At 37.6% G+C, this 23,116-nt stretch overlaps 1 non-coding gene across 1 annotated transcript; it reads right to left on the bottom strand.

Moving 5' to 3' along the window:
- Positions 1–14,193: 14,193 nt before the first annotated feature.
- Positions 14,194–14,300, bottom strand: LOC128579389 (U6 spliceosomal RNA). Its single transcript, XR_008378136.1, has one exon. It is a non-coding gene; the product is annotated as a U6 spliceosomal RNA (small nuclear RNA).
- Between the last annotated feature and the right edge of the window lie 8,816 nt (positions 14,301–23,116).

Raw genomic sequence — 23,116 nt, 5'->3', positions numbered from 1 at the left:
GCTGCTTCCAGTCAGCCATCTTACCCCTTCCTGACTTGTTATTTTCTTATTAATAAATTTGAGTTCTCTGTGGATTCAGGTTATTAGACCATTGTCAGAAACATAACCTGCAAATATCTTGTCCTGTTCTGAGGACTGTGTACTTGCTTTACTTACTGTGTTCTTGGCAGTGCAGAAGCCTTTTTGTTTGATCAGATCCTGGTAACATATTTTTGGTATTGCTTCAATTGCCCAGGGGGTCCTCCTCATAAAGTATTCTCCCAGATCGATTTCTTTAAATGTTTCCTGTATACTCTTTCCAAGAAATTTTATAGTTTCATGTCTTAAATATAAGTCTTTTATCCAGTGAGAGTCAATTTCTGTTAGATGTGAAAGGTGTGGGTTGAGTTTCAGTCTTCTACAAGTTTCTGGCCAATTCACACAGCACCATCTGTTAAATAAGAAATATTTTCCTCAATTCACATTTTTGATAGGCTTATCAAAGATCAAATGACAATAAGTATCTTGGTTCATCCCTTGGTTTTCAATTATCTTCCATAAATCTACCCCACTATTTTTGTGCCAGTACCTTGCTGTTTTGATCACTATAGATTTATAGTAAAGACTGAAGTCTGGTAGCATGAGTCCTCCTGATTTGTCTTTATTTGTGAGTATTGCCTTGGCTATTTGAGGATTTTTTGTTTGTTTCCACATAAAATGAAATACTAATTTTTTCAGATCTTTAAAGTATGACAGAGGTCCTTTAATGTTAATCATTTTGATAAAATAAAATAAAAATATTTCAAATTGTATATAAAAACAGCACATTGTACCCCGTGATTGCATTAATGCACACAGCTATAATTTAATAATAATAAAAAAAAAAGATGAATTTCACTAAATCTGCAGGTTGCTTTGGGTAGTATGGACATTTGCAGTTTTTGGCCGGGGCTGGGTTTGAACCCACCACTTCTGGCATATGAGGCCATTGCCCTATTCCTTTGAACCATAGTCACCGCCCTAGTAGCATGGACATTTTAACAATGTTGATTCTTTCAAGCCATGAAAATGATATCTTTTTCCATTTGTTAACATCTTCAGATATTTCTTTGGTCAGAGTTTCATTTCATAGTTCTCTTTGTAGAGATCTTTTATGTCCTTTGTTAGGTACAGTCCCACATATTTCATCTTGTTTGGCATTATTGTAAAGGAAATAGAGTCCTTGATTGTTTTTTCAGCTTGACTATTGTTGGTATATATAAAGGCTACTGATTTGTGAGTATTGATTTTGTATCCAGAGGCACTGCTGTATTCCGTGATCACTTCTAAGAGTTTTGTAGTTGAGTCCCTGGGGTTTTCCAGATATATGACTTAATAACCTGAAAAAAATAGAATATTCAAAAAAAAGAAAAAATCTAAAAATGAAGAATGTATCTGTAGGAAACCAAAATATTCCACCCCAAATATGCAAAAAAAAAAAAAAAAAAAACAAATTATATCTAAAACCAGCACATTGTACCTTCTAAATGCATTATTATGCACAGCTATGTACAATAAAATTTTTTAATAATTGTTAATGCTATTATTATATTTTTGATATTGTTTAATAATATTTAATTATTTTATTAAATAATTATTTAATTAAATAAATGTATTTATTTAGAGTACTGAATTTTATTTTATTTTATTTATATAAATAAATATATTTAATAAAATAATTAAATATTAGCTTAAGACATATACATTCTAAAATACTCTTACAGTAGGAAATGTTCCTTGGATACATCACATTATTCATGTAAAGAAAACAATATAAAACCAGAAACTTAAATTTAAATTTGTTGATACCTGTGGAGTCATTTTCACTTCCTTCTGGCTCTTCTTCCTCTTCCTCTGATGTTGATACAAAATTGAGCACTGTAAATTTCATATAGTTACATGAGTTGCTTAGAATTATGTGATAAAAGCTATCAGCTTTATAGAAATTGATAGAAAGTTAAATTTCTTTTTACTTTATAGATTGAGTGCTTAGATTAAATTAAGTCTTATTTATTTTTATTAAATCATATCTGTGTACATTAATGTGATCATGGGACACCATACAATGGTTGTATAGACCGTTTGACACATTTTCATCACACTGGTTAACATAGCCTTCCTGGCATTTTCTTAGTTATTGTGTTAAGACATTTACATTCTACATTTACTAAGTTTCACATATACCCTAGTAAGATGCACAGCAGGTGAATTCCCACCAATCACCCTCCCTCCCCCCCCGCTCCCCCTCCCTCCCCTCCCTTTACCCCTTTGCCCTATTCATGGTTATAACTGAGTTATTCCTTTCATGTGAAAGCCATAAATTAGTTTTATAGTAGGGCTGAGTACATTGGATAATTTCACTTCCATTCTTGAGATACTTTACTAAGAAGAACATGTACCAGCTCCATCCATGTAAACATGAAAGAGGTAAAGTCTCGAACTTTCTTTAAGGCTGCATAATATTCTACGGTGTACAGATATCACAATTTATTAATCCATTCATGGATCGATGGGCACTTGGGCTTTTTCCATGACTTAGAAATTATGAATTGGGCTGCAATAAACATTCTGGTACAAATATCTTTGTTATGATGTGATTTTTGGTCTTCTGAATATATGCTTAGTAGAGGAATTATAGGATTGAATGGCAGGTCTATTTTTAGATCTCTAAATATTCTCCAAACATCCTTCCAAAAGGAACATACTAATTTGCATTCTCACCAGCAGTGTAGAAGTGTTCCCTTTTCTCCACATCCATGCCAACATCTCTGGTATTGGGATTTTATGATATGGGTTAATCTTACTGGAGTTAGATGATATCTCAAAGTAGTTTTGATTTGCATTTCTCTGATGATTAAAGATGATGAGCATTTTTTCATATGTCTGTAGGCCACGTGCCTATCTTCTTCAGAGAAGTTTCTCTTCAAGTCCCTTGTCCAACCTGCGATGGGATCACTTGTTCTTTTCTTGCTTATACATTTGAGTTCTCTATGGATTCTGGTTATTAAACTTTTGTCAGAGACACAACCAGCAAATATCTTCTCCCATTCTGAGGGCTGTTTGCTTGCTTTACTTACTGTGTTCTTGGCTGTGCAGAAGATTTTTAGTTTGATCAGGTCCCACTAGTGTATTTTTGAAGCTGCTTCAATTGCCAGGGGGGGTCCTCCTCATAAAATACTCGCCAAAACCAACTTCTTCAAGGGTTTTCCCTGCAATCTCTTCTAGTATTTTTATAGTTTCATGGTTTAAGTTTAAAACTTTAATCCAGTGAGAGTCTAACTTAGTTAATGGTGACAGGTGTGGGTCCAGTTTCAGTCTTCTACAGGTTGCCAGCCAGTTCACACAGCACCATTTGTTAAATAGGGAATCTTTTCCCCACTGAATGTTTCTAACTGCTTTGTCAAAGATAAAATAATGCTAAGTAGCTGGATTCATCTCTTGGTTCTCTATTCTGTTCCAGACATCTGCTTCTCTGTTTTTTTTTTTTGCCAGTACCATGCTGTTTTTATCACTATCGATTTGTAGTATAGTCTGAGGTCAGGTAGCATGTTTCCTCCTGCTTTGTTTTTATTTCTGAGTAATGTCTTGGCTATTCAAGGTTTTTTATGATTCCTTATAAAACGAAGTATTGTTTTTTCAAGATCTTTAAAGTATGACAGCGGAGCTTTAATAGGGATTGCGTTGAAATTATATATTGCTTTGGGTAGTATGGACATTTTAACAATGTTGATTCTTCCCAGCCATGAGCATGTTATGCTTTTCCATTTGTTAACATTTTCAGCTATTTCTTTTCATAGAGTTTCATAGTTCTCTTTATAGACATTTTTCACATCCTTTGTTAGATAAACTCCCAAATACTTCATCTGTTTTGGCACTACTGTGAATGGAATAGAGTCCTTAACTGTTTCTTCAGCTTGACTATTGTTGATATATATAAAGGCTACCAATTTATGAATGTTGATTTTGTAACCTGAGACAATGCTGTATTCCTTGATCACTTCTAAGAGTTTCATAGTAGAATTCTTGGTGTTTTCCAGATAAACGATCACATCATCTGCAAAGAACGAAAGTTTGATCTCTTCTGACCCTATATGTATACCCTTGATCGCCTTTTCTTCCCTAATTGCAGTGGCTAAAACTTCCATTACAATGTTAAAGAGCAGTGGAGACAATGGGCAGCCTAGTGTGGTTCCTGATATGAGTGGAAATGATTTCAATTTAACTCTATTCAATATAATATAGGCTATGGGTTTGCTGTAGATTGCCTCTATCAGCTTAAGGAATGTCCATTCTATACTAATTTTCTTAAGTGTTCTGATCATGAAGGGATGCTGGATATTATCAAAAGCTTTTTCTGCATCATTTGAGAGAATCATATGGACTCTTTTTTTTTAATTTGTTTATGTGCTGAATTTTACTTATAGATTTATGGATATTGAACCAGCCTTGAGACCCTGGGATAAAACCGACTTGGTCATGATGTATAATTTGTTTGATGTGTTGCTGGATTCTGTCTGTTAGGATCTTGTTGAGTATTTTTACATCTATATTCATTAGTGATATTGGTCTATAATTTTCTTTTCTTTTCTTTTCTTTTTATTGTTGGAGGTTCATTGAGGGTACAATAAGCCAGGTTACACTGATTGCAATTGTTAGGTAAAGTCCCTCTTGAAATCATGTTAATTTTCTTTTCTTTTTTTTTCTTTTTTTTGGTAGAGACAGTCTCACTTTGTGGCCCTCGGTAGAGTGCCGTGGCCTCACACAGCTCACAGCAACCTCAAACTCCTGGGCTTAAGTGATTCTTTTGCCTCAGCCTCCCAAGTAACCGGGACTACAGGCACCCGCCACAATTTTCTTGTTGGGTCTTTTCCTTATTTGGGGATCAGGGTGATGTTTGCTTCATAGAACGTGTTGGGTGGTCTTCTTTCTTTTTCTACATTTAGAAACAGGTTTAGTAATATAGGTACTAATTCCTCTTTAAACGTTTGGTAGAATTCTGACATGAAGCCATCTGGTCTCTGGCTTTTCTTTTTAGGGAGGTTTTGTATGGTTGATGCTATTTCAGAACTTGATATGGGCCTGTTCAACATTTGCACTTGATTCTGGCTAAGTCTTGAAGGTGACGTGCTTCCAAGTATTCATCAATTTCCTTCAGATTTTCATATTTCTGAGAATAAAGTTTCTTGTAATATTCATTAAGGATTTTTTTGAATTCCTGAGGACTCTGTTGCTATTTCGTCTTTGTCATTTCTGATTGATGAGATTAGAGATGTTACCCTTTTTTTCTTGATTATGTTAGCCAAAGGTTTATCTATTTTATTGACCTTTTCAAAAACCAACTTTTTGATTTATTGATCTGTTGTATTATTGTTTGGTTTCAATTTCATTTAATTCTGCTGTAATTTTTGTTATTTCTTTTCTTCTACTGGGTTTGGGGTTGGAATGTTCTTCCTTTTCCAGTTGCTTGAGATGTCCCATTAAGTGTTAACTTCCACTCTTTCCGTTCTCTCACTTTTTTTTTTATTAAATCATAGCTGTGTGCATTAATGTAATCATGGGGCACCATACCCTTGTTTCATAGACCGTTTGACACATTTTCATCACATTGGTTAACATAGCCTTCCTGGCATTTTCTTAGTTATTGTGTAAGACATTTACATTCCACATTTACTAAGTTTGATGGATACCCTTATAAGAGGCACCACAGTTGTAATCCCACCAATCTCCCTCTTAGGACTGCCTTTGCACTATCCCAGAGGTTCTGATAATTCATGTCTTCATTGTCGTTTTGTTCTAAAAATTTTGCAATTTCCTTCTTAATTTCATCTCTTACCCAGCTATCATTCAGCATCAGATTATTTAACTTCCATGTTTTTGTATGAGTATGCAGATTCCTATTGTTACTGAGTTCAACTTTTATTCCATGGTGGTCCGAGAAGATGCAAGGAATAATTTCTATTTTTTTAAATTTACTGAGGTTAGACTTGTGACTCAAGATTTGATTGGTTTTGGAGTATGTTCCATGGGCTGATGAGAAGTATATGTATTAAGTTTTGTTGGGATGAAATGTTCTGTAGATGTCTGCTATATCCAAATGTTGGATGGGTAGGTTTAAATCTAAAATTTCTTTGCTCAGCTTCTTGTTGGAGATTTGATCCAACACTGCCAAAGGAGTTTTGAAATCTCTGACTATTATGGAGCTGGAGGAAATCAAGTTGCTCATGTCTGTTAGAGTTTCTCTTATAAATTGAGGTGCATTCTGGTTGGGTGCATAGATATTAATTGAGATCTCATCATATTGAGTATTAGCCTTAACAAATATGAAGTGACCATTCTGATTCTTTCTTACTTTTGTTGGTTTAAAGCCTATTGTATCTGCAAATAAAATTGCAACACCTGCTTTTTTTCTGATTACCATTTGCCTGAAATATGGATGACCATCCTTTCACCCTGAGCCTATATTTGTTTTTTAAGGTAAGATATGACTCATGTATGCAACAAATATATGGCCTGAATTTTTGTATCCTGTCAGCTAACCTGTGACTCTTTAGAAGACAGTTTACATTAATGGAGAATATTGATAAATCTGGTAGAATTTTGGGTATCGATTTTTTCAGAAGTCCAGTGGATATTTTTAATCCTTTTGCCAGTGTGGAAGTTAGAGCTTGATCAAAATTTTCTTAGTGAGTTCACTTTTGTGGTAGAGGATTGGGCTGGTCATTATGGAGGATAGGTCTGAGAATATTCTGAAGAGCTGGTTTGCTTATAGCAAATTTCTTCAACATATGAATGTCATTAAAGTATTTAATTTCTCCATCATAAATGAAATTCAGTTTAGCTGGATACAGGATCCGGGGTTGAATGCTATTTTGCTTTTGTAGGTTACAAGTCGATGACCACCTCTTCTGGCTTGAAAAGTTTCGGCATAGAGATCTGCAGTCATTCTAATATTCTTCTCTTTGTAGGTAATGGAATTCTTACGTCTGGCTGCTTTGAGTATTTTCTCCTTCATATTAACTTTACTGAAGTTAAGTATGATATGCCTGGGGGATGTCTTATTGGCATTGAGTTGTGCTGGGGTTCTGAAGCTGTCTGCTATCTGAATTTCAGAATCTCTTGGCGTATCTGGAAAATCCTCTTTCATATTTTTATGGAGAAGGGCCTCTGTGCCTAGCGAGGCCACTTCATTAGTTTCAGGGATTCCAGTGAGACTGATATTAGCCTTCTTCAAATTTTCCCAGAGCTCTCTGAGAGAATGATCCGTTTTTGCTCTCCATTTCTCTTCCTCTCTGAGAGTTTGGGAGCATTCAAAGGCTCTGTCTTCATTGGCAGAAATCCTTTCTTCTGCTTGGTCCACTCTGTTATTGAGGGATTCTACTGTATTTTTCAGATCTTTGAGGGCTGCAAATTCTTGCTTTAGTGCATCAAAATCTTTGGTGGTTTTGTCTTTAAATTTGTTAATTTCTTGAGAAAACTTTTGAATTTCTCCTCGAATTTCTAATTCCGACTTTTGAATTGCTGCTGGAATTTGTAATTCCAAATTTTCCTCCATTTTATTAATCTTGTTTGCAATCCAAATTCTGAATTCGATTTCTGACATCTTGGCCAACTGTTTATGAATGGGATCTCCAGTTACATCTGCCATATGTTTCATTGGGGGAGTTGATCTATTCTGGTTATTCATGTTACCAGAGTTTTTCCACTGATTCCATCCCATTATTGTTTTACTACCTTTGATTTTTCCCGTGGAGTTTTGTCGAGGACCCGTACAGTGCAATGGCCTGATAAACGGTGAACCTGTTTGGTATTTGGGGGCTAAGTGTTTCTGTCTTGTTTTTAGCTGGTCTCTGTTCAACCCTAGTGAAACAGTTACTCTGGGTTGAAGTCTCAGCTTTGGAGAAATGCCAGCAATTAAGTCACCCCTCCCCCCACAGGCAACAATTGAAAAAGGAAAATCAAAACTTCCTGTAACCACACACCTGGTTCACCACCTGAATAGTCCTCCTGTGATTGGCTCAGATCAAAATTTCCTAATCAATTTTCTCAGTCAGCACCATTCTCAGGTGGGAGAGTTTAAAAGTTCTATGGCAACTGGATCACAAGGGTCTGGTGACTATTCTGATATGGCTTGCTCCAGTGCTGTGTGGAGTCAGTAGGAGCCACCCAGGAAATGGATCAGTCTGGGAAGGTTGATGCCTCCTTCCCCACCTTGCACCTCTGTCACACTCAGTCACCGATAGGCCCGCAGTTGGCTAACTCTGTTGCCTGTAGTGAACAGATATTCCAGGTTTTTGCACCTGCCTGAATAACAAGGAAATCTATTTCTGCTCAGCCAGGCCGCTGCGCTCTGCCTCTATCTAGCAGGGGGAGTTGAGGCCTGACAACCTCGAGCACTTGATAGAGGCTGTGGGGTGTTCACTCAGTTCCAGCCCCGCCCCTGAATGATGTTACTGACAGAACAGAACAGAACAGAACAAATTTGCGGGAATTTTTTTCTGTCCCTGATAAATTCCCCTGCAGAATAGAAGCTGTTTTGAGTTCTTAGGGCCTGCGCCTCAGGCCCTGTCTTCATTCCTGTAGGTTTGTATTCGGTTACCTGTCAGTTCTAGCTTGCTGCCTTCCTTTGTCTATAGGCTGACGATCCCGTGAGCGCTGGGCGTGTGTTAGGCTCAGTAAAGCAGTCCTCTGGGTCAGCCCCACCCGGGAAACTTCCCAGGCCTGCAGGTATGTTTATAGTCACTGTGCTCCACCCAGGTTGGTACCGCCTCAGGCAAAGCCTTTACTCATGGGGCCTGCATTTCCATCCCAGATCTGTTCAGTGGTGGTTGCCACCTGAGTAGATGTCCGGCCTCCTCTGGTTGTCCAGGGAGGCAGGCGGTGTGGCTTCAGAATATCCAGGAGTGAGCCGTATTATTGTTGAAAGATGGCTGCTGCTCTGCACCTCAGGGCACTGCTGCTCCGGTGTGGTTCCCTCTCAGCCCACTGTCCTCTCCTCACTCCTGTGTCCCAGAGTCAGCACTGAACAACTGCGGTTTAGGCACTGTCCACACCCCTTGAGAAATCACCCAAGAATCTGGACTCCTGGGGCACAGGCCTCCAGACCTCAGAGGGGGAGTGGAGGGGAGTTCTTTGAGCTCAGAGTTGCAGGTACAGAATATATACAGTTTTATACAGTATTATGCCTGGCAGGAGAATGCCATGGCACCCTAGTAGGGGAGGTAGGTCCAGTTTTTAGAGGGTCTCTTCTGTGGAGTGTAGTAGGAGGATCTTTGAACTCTGCCTGATTGTTTGTGGGGCACTCCGAGCTGTTCTTACGGGGGAGGGAACTCCCATCCGCTTGGTGATGGATTTTTTACCTTTTGTTTGTATCCTTGTGGTTGCAGCTCACCTCAGCAGGGTTGACATGCGTTCTTCAACCTTCTCTCTTAGTGCAGCTCAAATCCACCAGGTTACTTGCTAAATTTTTGTCTTTAAATCTCCTTCTGGATGGGAGCCTCTGTGGAAAGCTGGCTTCAGTCAGCCATCTTGTCTCCTCCCTCCTGAGCCAGGTTTTCATCTCATTCCCTGTAAAACTGAATGTCTCAGATGTCCTGAAAAGGCTTCTTATGAACATCAGATTTTGCACTTGCTCTTCCTTCTGACAATTATGTAATCTGGTTAGATGTTTTTTCTAGAAGCATCATTATTTTGCCTCTTTCTCTGGAAGACTGTTGTTCACTCTGCCTGCTTACCTTATATCTCATTCATTTCTTAAAGCTTTAATTTCTTTGCATGGACTAAATGTGGCTGGCATAACATAACATAATAAATACATAAGAAACAATATAAGCATGTGCTTGCAGAGGCCAAGTGGCACACAGTAAACATTGAAGAAAGTAGTAAATAATTAAAACGACAGTGATAATAACTAGCTTGTGACTCAGTACCACAGCACAGAGGCTGATGGGTTCAAACCTGGCCAGGGCAAGCTAAATAACAGTTACAACTGCAAAAAAAAAAAGAAAAAATAGCCAGGCATTGTGGTGGGCACCTGTACTCCCAGCTTCGTGGGAGGCTGAGGCAAGAGAATCACTTAAGCCCAAGAATTGGAGGTTACTGTGAGCTGTGACGCCACAGCACTCTACCCAGGGTGACATATGAAAGTCTGTCTCAAAAAAAAAAAAAAGAAAAACAAAAACAAAAACTAGTTTGTGATAGTATTTTTGTAAATATTTGTCTTCTATAACATTAGAAAAATGCTTACTACCTAAAAGACACTTGATAGTTATTTGTTAAATGGGCAAAGGAATAAAGATTATTTACTTAACAATTCTGTTCATCAAGCTCAGGAATTAAATAGAAAAGGATCTATTCTGAGCACCTCACAGGTCAAAATATTTGTTTTCTTTGAAACAGTGTCTCACTCTGTCATAATGAGTAGAGTGTGTGGTGTCACAGCTCACAGCAACCTCAAGCTATTGGGCTTAAGCAAATCTCTTGCCTCAGCATTCCAAGTAGCCGGGACTACAATTTCCCACCACAATGCCTGTCTATTTTTGTTGTTGTTGCTGTTGCAGTTGTCATTGTTATTTTAGCTGCCATGGGAGGGTTCCAACTGGTCAGTCTTGGTGTATGTAGCCAGCACCCTACCCACTGAGCTAAGGGTCCGCCCCATAGTTTGTAATATTCCAATGTTGAATTTTCCAGTACATATTTATTAAGTCCTACTTTTTTGGTTATTGGTTGTTTTCTACCCTGTGGCTTATAAATCAGGTTGACAGAATGTGTAGTGAGAATAAGATGGAGTTAGTCAGGCTAGGGCTTAGATGACTGTTATGTCCTATGTGACCTTTGCCTCATGTCTTCCATCCTTGTTGTTTTGTAAATATGGTTTTAACCTAAAATTGCATATCTTAAATAGCTTAAGGCAATGGATTAAGGAGATTAATTTCTGAATTGAAATGTCATATGGATCGTGGATTATGTCAATTATTGTTTGTTACAGATCATGGGTTATGGTGATTTTTGTTATTTAAAATAAATATTAATTACTGCTGTTTAATATAAGGGTCAGTATGATTCTTTCTTTTAACTTTTATGTATAAAACTGTGATTTTGGAATATACCATATCAAAAGAAGGAAAAATGAAGACCCTATCCTCTCAATACATGCAGAAAAAGCATTTGATAAACCCCAGCATCCTTTTGTAATTAGAACACTAAAGAATACAGGTATAGGTGGCAAATTTCTTAAACTGTTCAAAGCTATCTACGATAAACCCACAGCTAGTATTATACTAAATAGAGCAAAACTGAAAGCTTTTCCACTTAGAACTGGAACCAGAAAAGGTTGTCCTCTATTGCCACTACTAATTCAACATAGTGCTGGAAGTTCTAGCCAACACAATCAGGCAAGAGAAGGAAATAAAGGACATACAAATGGGGGAAGAGTAGGTCAAACTCTCCCTCTTTGCCGATGATATGATCTTATACTTAGAGAACCCCAAAGAGTCGATCACAAGACTCCTGGAAGTGATCAAAAAATACAGTAAGGTATAATCCTACCGCAGGCATAACCTGCGGTGCATCTTACAAGGGTATATGTGAAACTTAGTAAATGTGGAATGTAAATGTCTTAGCACAATAAATAAGAAAATGCCAGGAAGGCTATGTTAACCAGTGTGATGAAAATGTGTCAAACGGTCTATGAAACTATTGTATGGTGCACCATGATCACATTAATGTACACAGCTATGATTTAATAAAAAAAATACAGTAAGTTCTCAGGATATAAAATTAATCTCCACAAATCAGTAGCCTTTATATACATCAATAATAGTAGCCAGGATGAGAAGACAATCATGGACACACTTCCCCTCACAGTAGTTTCAAAGAAAATAAAACACCTAGGAATATGCCTCAGAAAAGAGGTGAAGGATCACTATAAAGAAAATTATGAAACCATAAGAAAAGAAATAGCAGAGGGTATTAACAAATGGAAGAACATTCCATGCTCATGGCTGGGAATAATCAACATCGTTAAAATATCTATACTTCCCAAAGCAATCTACAGATTTAATACAATCCCCATTAAAATACAAGCATCATACTTCCAAGGCTTGAAAAAAATAATTCTTTGTTTTTTTAGGTAGCCAGGAAAAAACCCTGTCTACTTAAAGCCATCCTTAGTAATAAAAACAAAGCTGGGGGAATCAGCCTACCATATATTAGGCTGTACTACAATGACATGGTGATCAAAACAGCATAGTACTGGCACAAAAATAGAGATGTAGACATTTGGAACCAAATAGAATACCAGGAAATGAAACTAACATCTTACAGCAACCTAATCTTTGATAAAGCAAACAAGAATATACACTGGAGGAAAGAATCCCTATTCAGTAAATGGTGCTGGGAGAACTGTAAACGACTGAAACTAGACCTTCACCTTTCATCACTCACTAAAATTTATTCAAGATAGATAAAAGTAAATCTAAGGCATAAAACAATAAAAATCCTTGAAGAAAATACTGGAAAAACACTCGAAGGTGTCAGCCTGGGAAAATACCGTATGAACAAGACTTCAGTGGCAATTTCGATTAGACTCAGTAGCTTCTGTACAGCTAAGGGGACAACAACCAAAGCAAATGTAGTCATTACAATGGGAAAAGATACTTGCATATTATGAATTGGACAAAAGATTTATAACTAGAATCTACAGAAAACTCAAACTAAGCAACAGAAAAAGAGCCAACAATCCCTTCTATCAATGGGCCAGAGAGATGAACAGAACTTTCGATAAAGAAGACAGACAAATGAGAAAATAACAAACATATGAAAAAATGTTCATCATACCTAATTATTCGAGAAATGCAAATCTAAACCACTGTGAGATATCATTTAACCCCAATGAGAATGGCTCACATCACAAAGTTTCAAAGCTACAGATGCTGATGTGGATGTGGAGAAAAGAAAAAACATTTACACTTGCTGCTGGGACTGCAAACTAATACAACCTTTTGGAAGGAAGTATGGAGAACCCTCAAGGAACTCAAACTAGACTTCCCATTTGATCCTCCCATTACTGGGCATCTACCCAGAAGAAAAAAAAATCCTTTTACCATAGGACACATGCACTAGACTGTTTATTGCAGCTCAAGTTACAATCACGCCAAAATGTGAAAACAGCCTAAATGCCCCCTAACCCAGGAATGGATTAACAAGCTGTGGTATATGTATACTATGGAATACTATTCAGACACTAAATAAGATGGATACTATACATCTTTTGTATTAATTTGAATGGAGGTGGAACACATCCTTCTTAGTGAAGCATCACAAGAATGGAGAAGCAAGAATCCTATATACTCAGTTTTGGTATGAGGACAATTGATGACCTAGTACATATTGAGGGGTGGGGAATTGGGGAATGGAGAGAGGGAAGGAGGGGAAAGTCACAGTGTTTGGCACACCTCTTGGGGGGGGAGGAACACATTTATAAGAGGAACTTTGCTTGACAACTGCAATTAGTGTAACCTGGTTCTTTGTACCCTCAATGAATCCCCAACAGTAAAAAAATGTGATTTTGGAAATAGAAGAACAGAACAGTCTTGGAGAGGCCACTCTCATCTTCTGCAAAATTGATGGCCAAATAAAGTTTGGTGCACCTATCCCCATCTCTCCATGTTGGCTGACAGTGACAGGTGGCCAAACTCTCTTCATCCAGTAACAAGGTCATCTCAGCTGTTTCATAGTTTTCAACAAAATTTATTTGTAAATACATTAGCTCACTAAATTAGATAACAAAGTAAATGCCCCCCATTATAATGGTAGAAAACTAATAGATGTCAAGACCTGTACTCCTACTATTCTCTCTTCCTACTCAAACTGTGAACCAGCAGATCTTTGTTATTTAATCTCCATGCTCATCTCCAATTGATGTGGAAGACAAAAAACCCTACTTCTCTAAGTTCCATGAAGGAGATCCAAGTGGACACTGTCATTTCTGAAATATGACAACAACACATTGCACACAACATCCTAGGTGTTATTCACCTCCATTCTCATTTAATAGATCATCTTACACAAATTTTTTTTTAGAGAACATTACAGTTTCACTATTGAGTGCTGCCCATTTTGCTTTGACTCATACTATTATAGTTTGTTAAATAATTCAGAGAGCATCCAAGGACTGTGCAAAATATGAAATGTCTCAAGAAACTGCATGTGACCTTTGCACATGAGTCATGCTAATCTTCTCTGTATTGTTTCAATTTTATTATATGTGTTGCCAAAGCAAGCACAAAGTTCTACTTTTGTATGTAAGTATTTTTTGGGGGGGGATTCATTTAGGGTACAAGGAACCAGGTTACATTGATTTCTTGTGTCAGATAAGACCCTCCCATAATAGTGTTCCACTCCCAAAAGTTGTACCACCCCCCCATAACCCCTCACTCCATCCCTTTCTCTGTTCTCAGCCCCGTCCTCAGCCCCCACCATGTGCTAGGTCACTAATTGTTCTCAAATTAGAATTGAGTACATAGGATTCTTGATTCTCCATTCTTGTGATACTTTGCTAAGAATAATGTGTTCCACTTTCATCCAGTTTAATACAAAAGATGTAAAGTCTCCATCTTTTTTAGTGGTTGAGTAGTATTTTATGGTATACATATACCACAGCTTGCTAATTCATTCCTGGGTTGGTGGGTATTTTGACTGTTTCCACATTTTAGCAATTGTAAATTGAGCTGTGATAAACAGTCTAGTGCAAGTGTCCTTATGGTAAATGCATTTTTTTTTTCCTTCTGGGTAAATGCCCAGTAATGGGATTGCAGTATCAAATGGGAGGTGTAGTTTGAGTTCTTTGAGGGTTCTCCATACTTCCTTCCAAAAAGGTTGTACTAGTTTGCAGTCCCACCAGCAGTGCAAAAGTCTTCCCTCTCTCCACATCCATGTCAGCATCAGTAGTTTTGAGACTTCATGACTTGGGCCATTCTCAATGGGGTTAGGTGACATTTCAGAGTGGTTTTCATTTGCATTTCTCAAATAATTAGGGATGGTGAGCATTTTACATATGATTGTTATTTTTTCTTTTTTTTTTTTTTAATTTGGCCGGGGCTGGGTTTGAACCCGCCACCTCCGGCATATGGGACCGGCACCCTACCCGCTGAGCCACAGGCGCCGCCCCGATTGTTATTTTTTCATTCATCTGTCTTCTTCAGAGAAGGTTCTATTCATCTCTCTTGCCCTGTGGTATAAGGGATTCTTGGCTCTTTTTGTGTTTATTGAGTTTTCTGTAGATCCAGTTATTAAGCTTTTGTCTGATTCAAAATAGGCAAATATCCTTTCTTATTGGGTAAGGTTGTCTATTTGCTTTGGTATTGATTTGTCATGGAAATCCAACTAACCTGTTCAGATTTAGAGATTTACATCCAGCAGCTTGTTAGAATTTGACATAGAATTTGAAAACCTTTTTAAATTTTGAGGTAGAGAACCAAGTATCTTGAAATATTTTCATAATTATGGAGGACAGATCATTTGAGGGCCAAGGAGAAGTTGGTGTCCACTACTAGAGAAGGATATGGGATCTTTCACAGCCTAAGAAAAGGTGCTGCACAGGCTATAAGTAGGCTTCAGGGCATAGATCTGGTAACAAAGAAAAAACAGAATTCCTATCTTTTCCTGCAACATTAATTGAAACTCTCTGACAGTTTAGAGCAATCTCAACTACTATTTGCTAGAGAAAAGGACTTTAAAGGACAATTTACAAAGGATTAGACTAAGTCTAAACTAAAATGTGGGCTCCGTATAAGCTCCATATAAGTATGGGGTGGGATATCTTTGCTCACTGTGTATTTGTGTGTCTAAAGGTCGGAGGCATAGCTGCCAGAGCAGGATACTGGTACTTTTGGGAACAATGACCAAGCATATAAGCATATGTATGTGAACTAAAAAAAGTGTTGCTTGAAAGTTTAAGTGTGGTTGACCATGGAGACTGAGGCATCTGAATCAGCAAAGAATTCCTAGTAGGAAAGGTCCATAATTACCAGACTGCAGGACCAGTTTCCATGGCAACAATGCAGCAACACAATCAAGGGAAACAGAATGATTATAAAGTTCTTCTTCTCTGCTTTCTGCCTTATAAAAGAGGATTGCCTTTCTTGCACTTTAAAACCCTTCAAGTTCCTGATAATTTCAAGGAGGAGGGTCTAGAGCATAATAGTACAACAGAGAATGTACAACAGCTTCTACTCAAGTGGAACTTTCAAGACCCAAATAACTAGTGAGAGAAAGCAGAGTTGTGACACTGTCTTTATCCCATGTATAGGGGCTATGCTTGGAATAAAATAAACAAAATTGAAATCCCTAAGGTTAAAGGACTTAAAAGTCTTAAGAATCCTGCATTCATTGCTACTTGTAGTTACTCTGTTCTTTTGCTTTTCCTCTGGCTATCTCATTGCCATTCTAGAACTATCTCAACCAAACCATGAAATTTAACCTGATGAAAAAGTTGCAATAGTTATAATTATTTTACACCTCAATTTAGCATTAATTCGTCTTTTTGTTTTTGTTTTTGTTTTGAGACAGTCTCACTTTGTCACCCTGGGTAGAGTGCCACGGCATCACAGCTCACAGCAACCTCAAACTCTTAGGCTTAAGCAATTTTCTTGCCTAAGCCTCCCAAGTAGCTGGGACTACAGGTACCTGCCACAATGCCCAGATTTTTTTTTGTTGCAGTTGTCATTGTTGTTTTAGCAGGCCCAGGCCCAGTTTGAACCCGCCACCCTCAGTGCATGTGGCTGGCACCTTAACCACTGTGGTATGGGTGCCACCCAGCATTAACTACTCTGTTAATGTCTGCACTTACCTTTCAGAGTCAGGAACAAGAAAATTATCTGTAGACCGTCCAAGTAAATGTTCAGCAAAGACATCAATATTCTGCTCCAAGAGAAGATCCACTAAGCTTTCTGAGTTACAAAGTAGAACAAGCATGAGGGCTGTTATAAAATAAGAAAGATAACCCACACTTACAAACTTGAAAAAAGGTATTTATAGCACTAATTGAATATACTTTACCAATTCAATATCCTGCCTGCTTGTGCAGAATGTTCTTATAGACATGAACAACTTGGGTACTGAAATGTTCATTATAGCAAATTTCCACTGAAGCTAAAGGGAAGCCTCCTAACCCACTGGTATAACACAGTACACGTTGCTAATTTATAGGGCTTTAATGGGCAAGAAACTATGCTGACATCACTTATCTTACATAGTGCAAGATTTAGATGCAGAATTCTCCATTCCTTTCCTATCTAAATAGAATATATTTTAATTCAAAGTCAGATAGGGCTCAAATAAGTAAGAGCTATTTGCAGGCTTCAAATAACAATATTAATAATAATGGTAATAATTTTAGTCAGAGTAGGTACAGATGTTGATGGTGATAAGCATGTGCTAGGCACTGCATTAAATGATGTGTGTGTATATCTCTATGTGTGTACATGTGTACATGTCTCTCTGTCTCTGTGTGGGTGTATATAAGACCTTAAACACCATAATCCTTGGAAGATTATGCTCCTTTTCAGATCAGAAAACACATTTGGTGATAAATAATGTTCCTAATGTCACTCCTAGAAAGTGGAAAAGCCAGGAATCCAACCCAGGCTTTGGGGAATCTAAAGCCTCTCTGTTTACCCTTTATCTCCCACCTATAGCTTATCTTATTCAAGGAAATGTTCATACAGATAAAGCTTTCTTCTCCCTGCCCAGACCAATTAAAACATTAAATGGGCAGTGCCTGTGGCTCAGTGAGTAGGGAACCGGCCACATATACTGAGGGTGTTGGGTTCAAACCTGGCCCTGGCCAAACTGAAACAAAAAATAGCCAGGCATTGTGGCAGGCGCCTGTAGTCCCATATACCTGGGAGGCTGAGGCAAGAGAATAGCCTAAGCCCAAAAATTGGAGGTTGCTGTGAGCTGTGACGCCAAAGCACTCTACCAATGGCGACAAAGTGAGACTCTGTCTCTAAAAAAAAAAAAGATAATAAAATAGTAATAATAAATAAATAAATAATAAAAATAAAAACATTGAACTACACTATAAGTGAACATGGAAAAAAAGCTGATGAACCCACAGGATCTGGTAATAGCAATTAATAGTCACTTAAGGATAATCTAACATCAATATTCTTCAAAGAAAACAAAGCAAAGACTCACTGAGTCATTCAAAAGAGAAAAATCCCAGCTCCTATTTATGGGGAACAGAACATTCTAAAGGAAAACTATATAAGCAACAGAGGTTGAAAAATAATATGAAAGAGTGAAGAAGTTTGTATTAAGTCATAAAGTAAACTACAAGTTTAAGTCCACATTTTATAAAAGTAACTAAAGCCTGTCAGCTAATATATCACCAAAACACCAAGTTACAAACAAGTATCAGTCAATATTGAAAGAAAAGATAAATCCTTCTGTATACTGTCCTTCTTATCGCCCAGTCAAAATAACTGCTTTTCTGCGTAACTGAAAATCTGTGTTATAATCATGAGTTAATGTTATTGTTCGTTTAACATTTCTGAGGAGAGATAGTATTACCACTCCAGAACACCACTCAGGTTTAGAAAAAAAGAACTAATTACTACACCTCTTACAACCATCAACTAGATGTATATTTTCTTAATTAAAACTTCTACCACATCTGCAATACAGCAAAAACAATTAATATAATAAGTGAAAAAATATACATTTTTCAACTGAAGTGAAAAACCTTATATAAGGTCCTAAAATTGTACATGTAATATAGAAAATAAATAAAAAGTTGCCTCTTCCTTCTCGGTACTCTGTGCTTTCCAATGTGCCACTCCTTCCATTGGAAACACCCCTCATGCCTTATCATATCAACTCAGGTTACCTCCAAAACTCAGTTCAGACATTTACAGCTTCCAAGAATCTTTGCTTCTATCACAGCATTTACGACAATATATTTTAATTATTTTGTTTCTCATCTAAACCAAGAGCTTCTTGTGGGCAGAGGCAGTATCTATTATTAATATCTCTATATCCCCCTACCCTAAGTTATAGTAGTAAACATTTTCAGTATTTTTATTGAGTTAATGATCCAAATTATTACCCCAGATCAACATTTCTTACACTGGATTTCAAAGATAACTGCAAGAAGTATGTACCCCAACACAAAGTTTCTGTGATCATCTATGCATGAGAAATATTACCAAACTTTCCATTATATGTCCAATATTAAAGCAATCTCTTGAATTTGCTTAATCCCTCTTTGGCAATACATTTTTGAGGCAAACACTAACATTTGAGAAATTAGAGTTTCTGTGATACAGGTTTGAAAGCTTTCCAACAAAGGGGGAGGATTTCACCAGGTGATACCAACTCAAAGGACTGTCTTCTATTGATGGTGACAAGAGCCCAGATGCCAATTCGTCTGTAATTCCTGATTCAAATGATTCACAAAGGTTTTCTGAGTAAAGAAAAGCTAGGCTTCAAATGAACTTTGTTTGCTGATTATTAAATGGCCCATGGGACATATCCTGTTACAAGATTATCAATTTTTTACTTGGGAGGCTGCTGTGAGCTGTGACACTACAGCACTCTACCAAAGGCGACATGGTGAAACTCTGTCTTAAAAAAAAAAAAAAAGATTATCAATTTTTATCTCAGCTGTTAGAAAGCTCACTAAGAAATGTTATTCTTGATGAAAATGGTATCTGGAAACCTAACACATATTTACCTTTCTAATGCATTTTTTTTCTGGTTTCTCTTTAAAATATGTTTATTTTAGGCAAAATATAAAGCAGAAATACAATGGTTTCTCAATAGAAGTTCTAATACTGACCTACATGAATTATTTACAGCCTAAGTAAAGGCACCAAATCATTAGCATTTTTAAGGGATGGTGCTGAGGAGAAACATATGTCATCTGCAATATGCATAATCTATCCAACTACAACCATGCTTAACTTAAAAAGTCTTATAGGTATTCTAACAGGAAAACAATTATTTGGTAGATGCAAAGACAATGTTTTTAAAAGGCATTTTCTAAGTTCTAAGATCTGACCCCATCACTAAGGGACTAATAAAAAATATAGGTTACATACTACAGACAAATATAATCTATCTGGAAAAAATTGAAAGTTTTATCAACATACACTATAAAACAGGAATCATATGTTCAAATACTTGTGGAGGCACAGTATGTGACCAGAGTTAAGTAAAGTACCTAGTTGGGTGCAGCAGCAAACTGGAAAGCCTATGCCTCCTATCAAGGGCCAACCTTGCCACAGCATACTGAACAGTAAGATGGGCTCAAGGGACACCTAGAGATTCCTCAAGAGAAGCCTGACACAAGGTTTGATGATTCCTTAAGTAAAGCCTGAAATCCAGATTTTTCCTGTTTCTTAATACATGTTGGTTCAATGTATGGAAGGATACTAAACCTATCTGTGGGTCATAACTGAACTATAGACTGTTTTTATAGTTGTTATACATGTGTTTCCAAATGGTTGTGAATGAAGCAAGTATTTGCATGTAAAATCTTGCCTTTCTTTAGCACCATATGTTCTACAAAAGGAAAAAAAATCAGGTCCCTATATGGAATAAAATTTGCTATAAAAAATTCATAATATCCACTTTGAATGTTTTCCAATATATATTCTGTTACAGTCTATTTGTATTAATACTGAATTTTCCCAGATTTTAACCAAATGGATAACTAGTTCCTAGGACTATTGAACTGAATTATTAAAAAAGTTCCTATATGCATTCTTACTAACTTCATGGTTTTCAGTGTTTCAAACTGAGATCCTGATTATGCTGAAGCTCTGTGACCCTAAAAGATGTGTTACGATAGTTCACATTACAGCTTCAATAAAAAAAAGGTAAAGGATTTGCTACTATTATGATTGAGAAAAATCTACTTGTAAAAAACATTTGTTGACTTAATCAAAATTAAAAAACCCTCTTCTTGGTATTTCCCACAGTTACATATTTTTTTAATTTTATTTATTTTTATTTTTTCTGTATAAATCTTTCTCTTTTTTTATTTTTTATTTATTTATTTGTTTTTGTTTTTTTTTTGGTAGAGACAGAGTCTCACTTTATGGCCCTCGGTAGAGTGCTGTGGCCTCACACAGTTCACAGCAACCTCCAACTCTTGGGCTTAAGCGATTCTCTTGCCTCAGCCTCCCGAGTAGCTGGGACTACAGGCGCCTGCCACAACGCCCAGCTATTTTTTGGTTGCAGTTCAGCCGGGGCTGGGTTTGAACCCGTCACCCTCAGTATATGGGGCCGGCACCCTACTCACTGAGCCACAGGCGCCACACAATCTTTCTTTTTTTATTAGAAACATGTATCAGAATCATTCAGACTAAGATGCCAGGAAAGGCCTCACAGGCGAATTTGGGATAGCAAAGATCTCAACAATGAGAGCTGAGTAGGAATGAGCCAAGAAAGAGAAAGGAGGTTAAAATGTGAGTCAGTGCTCCAGGCAGCATGTGCAAAGGCCCAGAGAAAGAAGAGGTAGCAGGTACTTTAAAGGAATTTTAGAGTACCGTTGTCAATATCCCATTTGATACTGATTTACCTGGACAGAAACCCCTTTTAAACAAAGAAGATACACTTCAAAAGACACCAAACTACCCATGACCACAGGAAAGAATATCTATTCATGTAATGAAGGGTGTACATATGTAGGCAACTCCTAACAGTGTGCTAAACATGTAATTTCTAATTTTATAATATTTTCTAATATAAGTATTAGATTTTTTATCATGCAGAGTCACACTCTTTGATTGGAAAACTCAATTTTTTACACATTATTTATTCTCAGATCCTTTCTAAAGGAAATACACTGGTGTTATATTCTCAGGTGAAAAAAGTGAGGTCTCAAATGAGTACAGCATGATCCTTGGAGGCATATACATTTTATATACATGTAGACACATAAAAAATTCAATTCTAATATGGTAATAGGAGGCCAGGCACTGTGACTCACGCCTGTAATCCGAGCACACTGAGAGGCCGAGGCCGATGGACTGCCTGAGCTCACGAGTTCAAGACCAGCCTGAGCAAGAATGAGACCCCATCTCTAAAAAATAGCCAGGCGTTGTGGTGGGAGCCTGTAATCCCAGTCACCCGGGAGGCCGAGGCAAGAAAATTGCGTAAGCCCAAGAGTTTGAGGTTGCTATGAGCTCAGCCTCCACAGCACTCTACCAAGCGTGACAAAGACTGTCTCAAAAAAATGTATGTTTATAGGAGATAAAGGAATCATGTCTTTTATCTTCTTTTTTGGCATATCTTTTTTGTTATGATAAACAATTCTTATTTGTGTATTTTTAAAACCTGAGTTACATCTTCACAATTATTTCCTGGCTGAAAGATGACACTCAGGACCCAGTGCAGTGTGCAGTCGTAGTGGGTGCTGGGCTCCTTTTGATCCCGACTTGCCTTTGGTAAGCACTGGCTGCAGGGACTCGGCCTGCTTTTCTATCCACTTAGCTGCTGCCTTTTTCCTCTTCACCCCTTCTGTTTCTTCTACCAGTAATTCTATGTCTTGACTGCAAGTGAGATGAAGGACCAGAACCCCAAACCTTTGGTGCTTTAAGTGTTAACCAGTAAGAATAAAAAGATAGATCACAAGCATAACAAGGTGTAGGGAAGAAATGTCTTTTGCATAAACTTCCAAACTGTGTACAATTGAAGCCTCTGGTTTATAATTCTTAGCACGCTCTGAAATTGGGAGGCAGCATTGGGTATCCTGTGAATCACTGATGGCTGTGTCGTTTTCCAAGGAATCTTTTGGGGCCACCGACGTAGGTAAAAGTAAAGGTGGAGTCCGAGTATCTGAAATCTGCAAACAGGCAGTCCTTCTCGGCTCTGGACTTCTGGATCACGACGTCGATATACTTCTGAATTCGCTCTTCCCTGAACACATCCCCATGAAATAAATCCCTCTGGCCGAGGCAGGGGCTGAAGGCGAAGTGGTTTCAGAAGTGTTCCAGAGTAGGAGAGAAGGAGGTGGAGGAGGAGGAGGTGGGGGGAGGTTGGCTTTGCATTCCCAGATGTGACCGCCCAGCTGCTGCTCGCTGCTGCTGGATTC

Source organism: Nycticebus coucang, unplaced genomic scaffold (genome assembly GCF_027406575.1).
Source record: "Nycticebus coucang isolate mNycCou1 unplaced genomic scaffold, mNycCou1.pri scaffold_49, whole genome shotgun sequence".
Classification (NCBI taxonomy): Eukaryota; Metazoa; Chordata; class Mammalia; order Primates; family Lorisidae; genus Nycticebus; species Nycticebus coucang.
This window is presented reverse-complemented; position numbering and strand designations above follow the sequence as displayed.